This window comes from Manis javanica, chromosome 11 (genome assembly GCF_040802235.1).
Source record: "Manis javanica isolate MJ-LG chromosome 11, MJ_LKY, whole genome shotgun sequence".
NCBI lineage: Eukaryota > Metazoa > Chordata > Mammalia > Pholidota > Manidae > Manis > Manis javanica.
The window spans coordinates 80,019,443-80,033,696 of NC_133166.1; the positions used below are offsets into that span (position 1 = coordinate 80,019,443).

The 14,254-nt window shown below is 39.4% G+C and overlaps 1 protein-coding gene across 13 annotated transcripts in view; it reads left to right on the top strand.

The window, feature by feature from the left end:
* RGS7 (regulator of G protein signaling 7) overlaps positions 1-14,254 on the top strand; it is a 425,240-nt gene that overhangs the window by 27,576 nt on the left and 383,410 nt on the right. The gene's annotated exons all lie outside the window — the stretch shown is intronic.

Here is a 14,254-nt window from a genome sequence, read left to right on the forward strand (position 1 = left end):
GACACATGGGCATCAAAATGTATGAGTTGAATAGTTTCAAATATTGCCAATTTCTTTCTCATATTGGTTTCCTGGTTTATTAATTTTATGATCATTTTTTTCATGGCTCTTCATTTAAAATGGAGCTACAGCTTTGAAAAAGAAGATACAGTCAGAGCTTTGTAGTAGAATATGATGTGTTTTAATAGAAATACAGATTACTACTCTGTGGCCACAGAAATGAAAATTATTACTTCTGAATATAGGGATCAAACATGTAAAGAAACAGCAATGAGCTGAGCCTTATGAAGCAGGTCAGATTTTGACCTCAACATGTATGTTAGAGGAAGCCTCTAGGCAGAGGAGAATAGCCCGAGGGGATGAATAGGCACATGGAAAGTTGGTGGGTGAAGTAGGAAATGATGTTGGGAACTGAGATTGGATGGTGAACAGGTGCGATGATCCTTCTAACAGAATTTAGCCTTTATTCAACAGACAGTAATGATGAAGAATTTTCCATTGAGGGTGGCTGTGAATTAAGAGGATATTATGAAAGCAATATAAAGGGTGCACATGTGAGAAGGCAGGTCGTTCAGTGGTCAGGCCCTCCTGAAATCCCCTTGAGGGCAGTGAATGCATGAGTTATACTATGTGCAGAGAAAGTGGGAAAAAAGGCATGAGCTATGTGTGACATCTAGAATCAGTGTGTGGTGATGGAAAGGCCGTCTAGGTTATCAGGAAAATGTGTTCTGGGTTTCTGCTGCAGTATGTATTCTTTGCCATTGCAGGTGTCTCCAAGGTAGTGTGTCCTGTGTTTAAATTATTAACCATAATAGTCTACCTACTTTAACTGAACAAGCTGTTGATAAGTAGCTAAAGAACTAGATTAAATATAAAGCCCATCTATTTCTCTATTGAGCCATTGCTCCAGTGTGGAGAAGAAAATCACCACCATCATCCCAAGTGTGGTTGTTATCTAACATCGGAGGCTGTCCGTGCTAACCACTAGGCATTCTCCATCTCACTTACGGCTCATGGTAACCCTTTGAGGCACGGTTGTTATACCCATTGTACACATGAACTAGATGAGGCTTAGAGAGATTAAATAGCTTGCCCAGGGCCACCTTGGGTTTATATAGTAGAGCTGGGCTTGGAGCTCAGGCACCCTGAGTTTTGAAAAAATGACTCTGTTTGCTTATGCCTTTTTGCTACAGAAGTCTATCAAGAATAGGTTAAATTTTATTATGAATTTTGTGAACTTTCAGAATCCATGCAAATTATTTGGGTGCATCACGACTCTGTTGTAGTGGAGTGTAGGGTATATTTCAGGATGGTTGTAATGCAACCGGTTGACTAGAATGAGAACCTTCAACAGCTTTCAGGCCTGGTCTCTGTTGGTAACCACTTCTCTCTGGCATCTTCATTTGCCTTTTTTCTCCTGATCGGCCTTTACCTTGTGAATACTTTACCTTTTGTTCCCTCTTCCCTCATAACATTTAATTATGCTGGCATACTCTCTTGATTTCCTAAACCCAACTTTCTGATATTGGAATCTGATTGCCTAGTTCATTGTTTCATACTTGGGCATAGTCTGTACGTTGGCTGTCCTTGAGAGAGGGCCCACTTTTTATTCCTATGACTAACTGGATTTAGGGGAGGAGAAGGCTTCAGCATTAAACCTGCTCCCCTGGGCCTGCTCCTCCAACAGGGTGGTGGGTGATGCAGGCTCACAGGTGTCTCTGGTATAGAGGAGGTATGGGTGTCTTGTAAATGCATCACTATTTCAGTGAGAGAAATTGTCACAACAACTACTGGTATTTAAAACATTGGATATCAGCCAGAACTTCTATTTATTAGTTCTTAATACAGCCACAGAGACATATTATCAAGAAGTTTTATATTATCATAGAATCAGATGTTTCACTTTTTAACTCTCTTTTTATTTCCAAATGAAATATCAGAGTGATTTGGGAAGTTTGTAGTATATGAGGATAAATATATTTAAGTGATTAAATCAAATCATCAAAATCCATTGGCTTTTGTTTTTTACCTTGATAAAATTAACGTATCTGTTTCTTACAGAAGAATTTAGAAATCATTCTGTCTCCCATCCCTGTCAAACTGATTTCTGTCCCTCAGAATATTCTAGGACTGCAGCTTAAAAATTCTAGATCTGAGCAACATTTGTGATTCCACTTCCATTTGTCCCTCATGTGGAAAATCATGAATTATAATACCTGTATGTCACATTTTATAGAATAATTACTAGGGAAAGGTAGGGTTACTGATAATATAACCATATAGAACTGATAACTTTACTGCTCTACCATCTAATGGGATTTCCAAAACTAATAGCTTCAATAGAAACCACGTCAGTATTTATCATTTAATGACATAAAGGCCTTCACATTTCTGAGGCTGGAGCTTCAAGAATGTCTGTTTGCAAGCATCAAGGCAGAGGTCACCTATAAAGGGCAATTTGTACAGCTGGTAATTAAATTCAGGGTGGCAAATAAAGTAAACTCTGGTTTAATTAGAATTTATACAAGTAAGATATTCAAACATTAGAATTTTTTTCATAATCTTTCATTATATGAGCAATAAACAAGAGGCAGACAGGCTGCTGTCTGTATTCACTAAAACCATGCCTGATGTCAGTTATAGGATGAACGTAGAGTGGCTAATATCTTACGACATCTGAAATCTGAAGCTGTCAGATAATGGTAGTAGATATTTTCTGAATGATTATGTTAAAAGACTCAGTCACTCATATATGGTCCTGTAATTGCACATCTACTACCTGCTAATACTGCTTGGGAAGCTATAAAAATGAGTCAAACATGGGAGAGGTGGCATGAGAGATGTAAGCCAAGAGAGTGAGAGTGTAGAGGGCAGGCGTGGCCCTCATATGACATAATCAGGGCACGCTCCATGGAGGAGGGCATTGGGTTTGAGTAGGTGAAATGGAAAGAAGGTTAGTCCAGTTGAAAACCAGTGAGAACAGACATGGAGGTGGGAGCGATCTCTGAATGCTCAGAGAACACCCCCAGGTCTTTGGAAGATGGGGCATAACTTTTACAAGGGGCATGTGGCAGAGGAGGTGGACTGGTACCAGCTAGTGAAGAGCTTGAATTCCAGACCAGAGGCTTGGACTGTTTTACACAAATAAGGAGCAAAAATTATACACCCTTGAGTCAAATCTGCCTACTTTATGTGGAATATACTAGAGAAGATTATTTATGAAGATGATGGTTACTCCTTCTAGGCACATTTTATTCTTAAAGTTGGTAGTCAGTATATGATAAATGTGATTATTAGGCTGAATTGAAGCAGCTACAACTTCCTATCTTCATGTTGTTAGGTATAAATGACAGTATTCTATGAAGTAACAATTCTTGGAAGAAAAGTTTGAAAGAGTCTGAAGGTGGGGTAGTTAAAAGTCTGGCTTGTAATTCTGAATCAAGCTGAAGATTTTTCATGATGCCTTCGGAGAGTGAATCTGATGTGCTCACCCAACTTCTTACTTGTGGAGTTGCACGGAGGCAGAGGGTTGGCTGAGTTGAAGGGGAAATTGGGTGTAAGTCCAGCTGGGGACTCAGAATTGCTTGGAAACAGAAGGTTGTGGACACAAAAAGACTATTCCTGCTTACTAGGTTTTTAATGTAGAACAACTTCATTTCCTTGGGAGATAGGAAGGCCAATAATGTTCAAAGGTAGGATGGCAAAAGGGAACTAACTCTATTGTTCTGCAACAATTTGATCCAAAAGAATTTCTCTTTGTTGTGGTCTAATTTAAGGAGAAACTTATTATCCACCCCCACCCCAATTTTGGACCTAGGAATTTGATTTGGGAAATAATAAACTGACACTAGGTTTACATGTTTATAACTCTTCATAATATCCCCTTTTCCAGATCTGGACTTCCTGCAGTGAGGGGCAGCCAGCCTGTCTTCCAATCTTCCACTGTGAGTGGGAGCTATGACAGCGGGTTTTGCTGTTTCCTCTGTCTTTTCACATTACAGGACATTGACTGTTTACATTGGTTATGTTACTCAGATGGTTGTCCAGTCCAGTCTCTTATTTTGATTTGCCTTTGTAGACACAGCTGCATTTTAATTTTATACATTGTTGGGGGGAAAAAAAGAAGATTTGTCCCCATCCCCACCACCTCTTTTTTGGTGCCACAATATTTGAATGCCTTAACACAAGCACTTGTCACCCTCCAGAACTGTAGGTTTCCCTCTGACCTCATGAGACTCTAACCTCATTGGGAGAAGAGGCATCGTCTCTCCATTCTATATTCCAGTGCCTAACACAGAACCTGGAATTTATGCCATCAATTAATATTTACTGAACAGATATTATGAAATTAAGAGGTTGAGTCTACGTAAGTAAGTGTAGCCCTTTTTAAAGTGTTCAGACACCTAGTTTGGCTTAACCACTCTGGTCAAAGAACCAATCACTTAATGCATCTCAGATGTCAGTCACTTAAGTGAGAGAAAGAAAAAAGGTTAACCATTGTTCATATTATAGAAATGTCAAAGTGGCTTCTCTAGCCACTCTTCTTTTTCTTCAGTAGGTGCTATGCTAAGTCACTTGGGAGTTACACTTTCTGCAATTATTATAGAATGCTGTCCAAAGGACAAACACTTATATTGCACTGGGGGGAATAGAAAGGCTTCCTGGATAAGGTAATGATGAGTTTTGAAAGACATCTTGGAGTTAGTTACTTTAAGGACGCAAGGAAGATATGTAAGACATCAGGAACAGCATCTACAAGGGATGCATGAGTGGAAGTACAAGTAGTTCAGCATGGCTGGGAAAAGGCTAGGACAGTAGTTAGCCTCTTTTGTTCATTTAAAAGCTTTTTAAAACAAATTATATTATAAAATGTTTTCTTAAAGATATTTAATAAGTGAAAGGAGGTATTATGTTCTTTCTCTTTCTTTTCATCTACTCTTATTAAGGATAAAACTTTCTATAATCCGGTAGTAATACATGATCATTATGGAAACTTGGACAACATAAAAAAAAATAAAACACCACCTATAATTCCTCCATTCAGAGACACTACGGCCATTAACATTTGGTCTATTTTCTTACAGATTTCTAAAATACCAGTGTTAACAGGTACTGTGAACAGTAATCTTTTGATATGTTCTTGTATTTTCTTCCTTATCAATATTTCATATCTATATCCTATGGATGTAGAACATGGGAAAAATCAAAGTCAAGTAATAAATCATCATTGAATGGCTTTGATTTTAGAAAGGGAGAGAAGGTTAACATTTACTGACATCCTGCTAGATTTTTTTCATATTTAATGTCCTCAAGCCAACCAAGTTAAAGTTACTCCAGTCTGGAGACATGCCTATGATATGATCATACCTACATGGACTTTCTGTTATAGGTCCAGTTGTTCACTTAATCATTTAAACAATGAATCATTTGAAAACTCACAGATGACGCAGGTATCTTACTTGAGTAATTTGTTGATCAGTGCCCTTCATTTCATCTGTTTCTATCTTCTGCATGAAATAAAGTTAAAGACCATGCATTTTAAAAAGGGGCAATCCTATGCAGCCTTTTATAAATGAAGCAGAAAATGAATAACCAAATCCTTACTGCTTTATAATGATTAAAGAGTAATAGAAATATTGATGATCTCTTTTTGTAAAACAACACTCCCACATTAAAAGTCCTCATGACACTTAAGTGCTGGAGACTACATACACGTGCCTAATACTTTAAAATACTATCAAATATAAGAACTGTTTTTTTTTAAGTGGAGAACTCTTTGAGGCCATCTACCTGATATATAGCAACCATGTCTTGTTTTATGTTTAATGCAAAATATTACAGATGTGTTTAATTTTGTTCTTTTATTATTAAAATTGACATAATTCATCAGTGATGTTTGGATTCAAATATTGACTTAATCATTTTAACCTTTTGTCCATATATATTTATTTGCCCTTTTCTGTCAGAATGATTACTTTCTGGTTATAAAGTCTTGGGTAGCAGGGGATATTTCTGTAATACATGGACAAATAGTATATTATACAAGGAATAAACATCCTCTTCAAACTCTCCACTGAGAAGGCAAAGTGGGTCAGGAGCATCACCTTGGCAGGTGATTGTGTTCATGTGGAATGCACAGGAGAGGATTTAGTTTGTCTAGGGAAGCCAAAGCTTTGAAAGGGGATCTCAGAAGAATGGGGTGGAATATAAACAGTGTTTGTTGCCCAGTGTTATCTTCTGCTTTGGCAAAGGAGAGGGTGATATTTTGTCATTCTAAGATATATTCAGAACCTACAAATATATCCATCAGTGATGGGAGTGGCCAAGGGCAGAGGTCTGAAATCTTGGCAATCCTATTCTAAGAGATGCATCTGTAATGTCAATAATTGGGACGTTTATTCCATTATGTTTTATAAAGGGTGCATACCTGGGTATGTGGGTAGCTGCTGAGGGTCTCTGCTCCCCAAACCCATCATCAGAATCCAGGATGGCTGGGTGTGTGGTGCTTGGTGTATTGGGCTCTGGGTGAGATCTTGAGTCTGCCTCAGGGTTCACAGTTTGATTCATCTAAAGGGTTGAGAGCAGCTCCCTTCAGGCACATTGAGAGAAGAGAGAGAAGACAAATGCAAAAAGTAAGAGGCAGGCCTTTCTCCCACATGTGGCCTCAGGTCATCTTAACAAGTCCCCTACTGGGGAACAAGCTGCAGTGGCATTCTGGAGCTGACTGTGTGGTTTCACAAGAGCCAACGGTTAAATACTCAGGAAGGTTCTGTGCTGGTTGTTAAACATGGCCATTATTAAGTAATAAATAATATAAACTTACTGTTCAATAAGTTATACTAAAAGGAGGTAATAAATACTCAAACTAGTGGCTTCCCAATTATTTTCATATATTTTATTGTTATCTGTAAATGTTATTTACATTTTTATAAATAAACTGCTCATCTCTTCCCAAGTCTGTGTTCCATATCATACATCAGAAGCTTGAAACTAGCCATGCTGGGAGTATTTACACCACAGAAATCAGCAGACAGCACAAATCAGTGGTTAGATTGGTTTACTGGCTGTCTACCCTTCAGAAAGTGATGGAGAAAACATTAACAATGCAGATATTATCTTAAAAGCATATTGTGTCTGTAGCTGTTTCATTGTGAACAGCAAAAAAAAGGGGTGGGGATGAACTATTCTTCCAGTATTTGAAAAGTGCTACCTAAGTCAACTGAAGAAAGGTTATCATTAATAAATAAGTAAAGTTTTGGCATTCATCTTCATTGTTTTACTTGTCTTGTTGACATAAACCTATCAACCAGCATTTATGCCATATACAAAATTATAACAACAGTTTTATTGGGAAAAGAGTTATGGATTAGGATGAACCTATGGATACAAGAGTTGGGCAGAAATTAGTGAAAGCATCTTGTGAGAATCAATTGGGTATATGGAATTTACAATAGAAGTATATTTTATTCTTGGTAAATTGTGGGGTATACATTCTTTATATTGGTATAATTTATAATTATGTTTATTGAGCATACGTTTTTATGTTTATGCCCGCATTTATTTGGAGGGCCAATCGTTAGCACACCACTGTCAAACTGGATGCCTACAGTTCCACCACCTACCCCTCAATCTTAAATGTTTAGAGCTGTTTATGATATTGTGATTGTAAGGCTGTGAAAAAGCCCCTTCTCCTCCTTCCTCATGATAATTACACATTTAATTCTTGGACTTAAGCCTTCCTTTCTGTCCAAAATATTAACATTCCTGTGAGAAGTGACATTATTCTTTACTGGTCATTTACATCTTGGTAAACTTGAATTTTGTTATACCACTTCATTGATCAGAGAGCTGGGGATAATGGAGGGGGAAAAGGCTCAGTGCGGGGACTCAGAAATCAGAGGTGAATTCCCCCCACTTCTCTGTTTTCTCCAAGTCCAACAAAAGATTTAGAACAATTGTGAATACTGGTCACAGGAAAGTTTCACACCCCCTGTGAGATAGTGGTCTTAAATAGTTTGTCTACTTTTTTTATTAGGGTCTTTTCTGATCAAATAGTTTGTGTGCCAGTCCACAGTTCAGGAGTGGGAGAGTTAACAAGTGGGAATTGTTGCTTTGTTGGATGTATTTTAGCTGAATTATTGAAAAGAAATCATAGTGCATTTAAATCGTTGGTACTATGAGAAGGTGACTCGCTGTTGTTGATGTTTTTTAACCATTCAGGTTTTGAAATTTATTTCCTCCTCTGAAATCTCAAGGTAATATAGCATAGCCAGTGCTAGAGGCAGCAGGAGGAAATGCAGGGCTTGAGAGCCACTTTAAGTCAATTTTTCTTGAAAAAAATATATATAGTCAACATGCCAATTCCCCTGATAAATGAACTAAAGTAGTAGATGGTGAGATTCACCACTGTTCAATTTAAAATAATTCAGTGTGAGGCTTTTCTTTTTTTTCTTAGGTTGGACTTCAGCTACTATTAAGTAGATCTTGATTTCTTGTACCCCTCTGCTCCCCAGACCCAAAGCTGCATTTCAGAAAAGGGTACCACTATTCATTCCATTTAAATAAAAAATCTCAAAGCTATTATTGATTCTGTCCTTTTTCTCAGCCTATATTCAATAATCCATCAAGTTCCTCTGGCTCTACCTTTAAAATATATCATGACCTCTGACATTAAACCACTTCCACGGTACCACTGTCATCTCTTGCAGACCTTTGCTATCTACTCTCTGTTTACTCTCTGCAGTATAGCCTAAGTGGCCTGTTACACATTCAGTTGGCTTATGCCATACTCAAAACCTTCAGGGCACAGTAGGTCCTTGCCTTGGCCTCTGGGGCCCTATTGGGCCTGGGCATTTTTCTGACTGCTTCTCCCCAAGTGCCCTACGAGGGTTTCTGTCTGGCCCTCTGCTAACCGTGCTGGTGGCTCGTGGGTGTAGAAGGTGACATGCTCATCTTACTTCAAGTGATTTTCACCTGCTGCTCCTCTGTCTGAACTCCTCATTCCCTAGATGTTTGTGGGACTCATGATTCCTTTCAGCTCAAGTATCAACCTTCTGGAACCCTCTGTGTTAAGACAGCTAGCTTCCCCATGCTTACTTTCCTGTTTTCACCTCCTTCATTCTTCTGGGTACTGTCCTACCTGATGCTATAATACATATGATTTTAGTGTTCATTGTCTGCTTTTCAGTGAGGATGTTCCTGATCACCCAGTTTCACTGTGCTCTCCTCTCCTTTCCCCTGGTTTTCCTAATTACTGTTACCCTATGCTCATTCGTAGTGGTCACTGCTGGCCAACGTGATGTGTAGTTTGTGTGTTATGCTACTTTCCAAGTCTGTCCCCTCACTGAACATAAGCTCTACGAGGGCAGGTGCCTTATTTGCTTTGTTCACTCCTATCTCCAGTGCCCAGAACAGTGCCTGCACAGAGGAGGTGCTCAGTAAGTAGTCACTGAAGGAACAATGATCAGTAAAGAAAACTTGTTGAGTGACTGGAGGAAAAAGGAAACGTTCCCTAATTGACTGACTTAATTCCCTAATCAAATGCCCTTTGTGAGGCTCAAAGTTAATAATATGTAAAGAAGTCCCTACAGGGGTGAAGGTCACTTCTGAAACATTTAGATGTTCAGATGTTCATCTATTTGCTGATGAGCAGAGAGAGGCTCAGAGCGTGTTCAGTTGCTGCTGCTGGGTATGCACTCCTCTTAAGCATCAGAGCCAAAGAGGATCAGCTGATTTTCTGTTCATTATTTTGGGGTTTATTTTCCATTTGGGGGACACATTCCATGATGTATTCAGTTCTGCCAGAACACTCATTTGAAGTCACAAATTCATTCCAACACGATATATTAAGGAGCAATTTGCATATGATACAGTTTACATAGTTTTGCATGATTTCATCTGTGAGTGAATGAAGAAATCTCTACCCAGCTGAACTGAGCCACACCATGTAGAAACGCATAAATATACATGTTTCCACCTACCTCACTGTTCAGGCCTGTGTCATGAGCCATGCCCCCCTCTGTCTGGGGTTACGACTTTCCATGTTCAGACAGCCCAAGAGGAGAGGATGCTGGCTGGCTCATGACTTTGATCACTGCCTTGCAAATATGCATCCTGTATCCCTCTGTGGGAAAAACATTTCTGTTGGCCAGATGAACACCTTTGAGCAGTAAATTAAAAAAGCAGCACAAGAATATTAAGTTAAAGGTTTTAAAACTGCAGGTAACAACAGACTGACTAGAAAGAGCAATTCTGAATTTGGTGGGAGACAATGCAAAGGTTAAGGGGAAATGATTCACTCACCAGTCTCTTCCCATAAGCTCCTTTTCGTGGATACTCATCTGTCTCTGGGGAATTTTTGATGCCATGATCTTGTCTGGGATTTTGTCCAGGACTTTTTTCACTGTAGTGGGTGGTATATTGGTAAAAAGGACATATTCCTGTCTTCCTGTTGTATGTCTCCTTCTCTGTTGAACAACGCACCCTCCCCCCACAACACACCCAGTGCTGTGGCATCTTAATTTACATTGTTTCCTAAAATAAATATGCTTAATGGATAATGGTTGACTTGACTAAATTAGAAGATGGATTTGCTGCCAGGAATTCTCAGGTTCTTAGCTTTTTGCATAAAGAGAAAAATGATAGCAAGCACTGATTTCTTTTCTCCTTAAAATGAAAGGTAATCTTTGACAGAAAAAGAAAATCTACCTGTTAAACATTAGGAAGAAGCAAACATGTGGTCTGCCTTGGAAATGTGCCTCATTACTCACAGGCCCGCCTTCATGGTGTTTTTGAGCTGATGCATCTGTCAGCTTGCTCTGGAACGCTAACATGTTTTTGTGAGGCACTTTGGCTGTGGTGTTACAACCCCATTCACTAGGGTTCTTAAGGATACTAATGCCAGTATGACAAGTGGGTTCTTTTAAATTAAATTAATAAGAATCTGAGCACCATGTGCTGGGGCAATCATGATGATCCATAAATCTGTGCTATTTCAATTCCCACGTTAAATGCGATGTTGTAATATATGAGATTAATTCTAACATTTGCATTTTGCCTTGCCTCCTACGCCAGAGAATCAAATGTCACAATCTGTATCCTTTCCCTAAATTTTCAGTGAGCAGGGCTCCTTTATAGGTAAAGGCGCTGTAAAGTGTAACTTGGTAACATGATACTCCTCTCATCTTCGGTATTCATAGCTACTGTACCAAGGATAGCATTCTAGCAATGCTCTTTAGGATGTATTTATTGTCTACACCCTCTGTAAGCAGTGGCAGATGTCAGATGCCTGCAATTTAATGTCAAATGCCGTGACACTTCAATAATTTATTTGATAATGAACTTTCTTTACAAAAGGCTATAGCATGACCAAGGTGATTGATGATTTCTGTTCCTTATGGATCCTTGGGTTGTTCATTCTTCTCATTTTACAGGAGGGCCTGCATACTTGGCATATTACAGGAGGGGTTATTGGAAGATAAGCAAATGAAATAAAATGAACAGATTTTGAGCCCCCTCGTTTATCTACAGACTCTCACATTATGTCCCTCTGACACAGGTGATGGCTCTCCTGGGTTTAGAGAGGGTGATGGAGAGTGGAAGACGAAGGGGACCTCCTGTTATAAGGGCCAGTGCATACAACTGAGTGGACTTCAAGCATGTTTAGTCTACAAATCTGCATAAGTGAGCTTTCCTTAATGAAGCCTCTTCTCTTTCCTGTGTTATTTTCTGTGTGCATTGAGCTCAGAGGACCAGCACACAGTGGGCTCATTATATATACATGTGGTGTGGACCAGGGAAAAGACCTGGAGAGCTGTTGCAGACACAACCTAGAGTCTTGGTCACATCTACCTAATGAAGGACACTCATAGCCAGGCTTGAAGATGGAAGCCTCAAGGAGTACTTAGCAACTGTCTAGCTCAAGCCCTCAGCGTGCTTATACAGCTGAGCACAGTCTTCCTGGGTCTCTCAGGGAACACAGCAGCTGATAAAAGGTAGTTTGGTCTGTCTCTTTCTCAGGCTTGGTATAAAGTATGACACTTGATCCACGTGTATAGTCCATATCATTGCAAAACCATGAAGTAGTTTTTTCTCTGCCCCCATTGTTCTTAGACAGTGACACGTTAAACAAAACTGAAATATTAGAATGTTGTTGAGTTTTAAGCTGATATTTTGGTGATTCTATTTTAAATGCCAAAATGGGATCACAACTACTTCTATCCTCAATGAACTGTAAGGGATTTGATTGGGAGGCTGGGCTGGCCTTGTTTCTCCATTCTGGTCACTGTGCCCTGGACTGCAGGCTAAAGAAAGCCCTTGATGCCTCCCCATCTCCCTGGCAACTGCAGTGGCACTGTTGTGAATGGCATCATTGCCTGAAACAGCCCTTGAAAAAGAAAAAAGATCATTGTGCTTATAGTTATTCCTAATTTCCCCTAGGCTAGGATATATTCACCCGTGTGCACATTTTAAGCATGAACTCCTAAGAGCGAAGTCAGATGTTGCAATGAGGTGCAAAGCTGAGTATCAACATGTGCCTGAAATACTCACTGGACACATTTCCTTATCGCCTCCTGTGTCTGCACCCTGAGACAGAGGGAAGAGAGAACTTTTGCTAAGGACACCCCCTGAATGCTGTGGGACTGTACATCAGCCACTCCTCTGGAAGACATCGCATTCATTCAGCCCCTCATCAGGAATATTGACTGGACATCTGTGTATATGGGACACTGTGGGTGCTGGGAGACACAGCAGAGACCCAAGAAAATAAGGCTCCTTCCTGCTTTTCAGTGATTTCCCTTCTGTAGAGACATTCTTGTCTTGATATAAGTCACAAATAGGGCTGAACAAAAGGCCAATATGAAGGGTGATCAGTGACCAATATTGTCTTCTTATCTTCTCCTTATCTAGATTTCAAGTTTACAAAAGGACACATATGTCTTTTTATTGGTTTGATTGGTTAACTAATGCTCTTTTAGCAGTTTGTTCAGATCTGTGGGTGTCTTCATAAAGATGTATTTGAGAGGCCTTTTCACTGCCCTTGCTCAATGGGAAGAACCAGGATAATTGATGCACTCGACACAGTCCAATGTTTATTTTTATATAATATGCAGCTGTTATTTATCTCCCTTGGCAATTGGTTACACTGAATTTCCATTAGAATCTTCTTCAGTGTGGCCTTATTAAGAGGTCAATGAATTCAGTCCGTTTCCCTTTAACCACTTTGAAATTCACTAGTTTGGAGCGGAGAGTGTACTTTCAGGGCCTACTCAGAGTATTTTGGATGTTCACAGGCTCCTCTCTATAAATGACACATTCCATAAATTGCAAATAGAAGATTGGGCAGGAACAAGAGCATTTTCTATGGTCACATTTATAACGACACTGAAAAAATAATATCTAAACCATGAGAAATACAATAGAATCTTTCCATGAGAATCTATTCAAGCAAAACACACTCAACAGGTGAACGAAGACTCACTTGCCTGCCAACGGCTCTCATTTCATTTTTGCAGCCTTTCTCCCTTACAAACCATCTCATTGCTTTGGTGCTACTGTGCTATGAAGGAAAACATGGGGACAGCCAGTTATGTATCTGTTTTGTTGGTAATCTCTTCTCTTCCAAACTAGGTGTTTAGGGCTGTGTGTGTGTGTGTGTGTGTGTGTGTGTGTGTGTGTGAGAGAGAGAGAGAGAGAGAGAGAGAGAGAGAGAGAGAGAGAGAGAGAGAATGATATTTTCTTGTAGTTACTTGGAAAACATATAAATCCATCCTCTCTTTATTCTGATTGGAATTCTGTGCTCCAAGACTCCAACTTCCTTTTTCTACTGGTTAGTACAATGACCCTAGAGGAAGTCACTTCACCTCTCTGTCTGTTTTTCCTTCTGTAAAAAAGAGGATGGGGAATGTGAAGTTTGTCAGAAGACCTTTGAAGCTCACCCAGTTTAAAGATTACTTTGTTCTTTTTATAAATGTCTCAGAGAAGCTGTCTACCTTAGACTCTCTGCATACCCCCGCCAGTATCCTGCCATTCTCATTACAAGGGCAGCTGCGTCTCAGCTTGTGAGTGCATGGTGATGGTTGGGATCACTTGATCTAGAGCTTGATCTAGATCTAGAAACCTTGATCTGGACTTTGATGTAGGAACCAGTGATGGAAAATGATGTGAGTTAAGCATCACTTTTATATTAACGCCTCTTTATTCAGTTACATGTTTTTCTTTTCTTAATAAGTTGAAAAAAACAGTGGGATTAGAA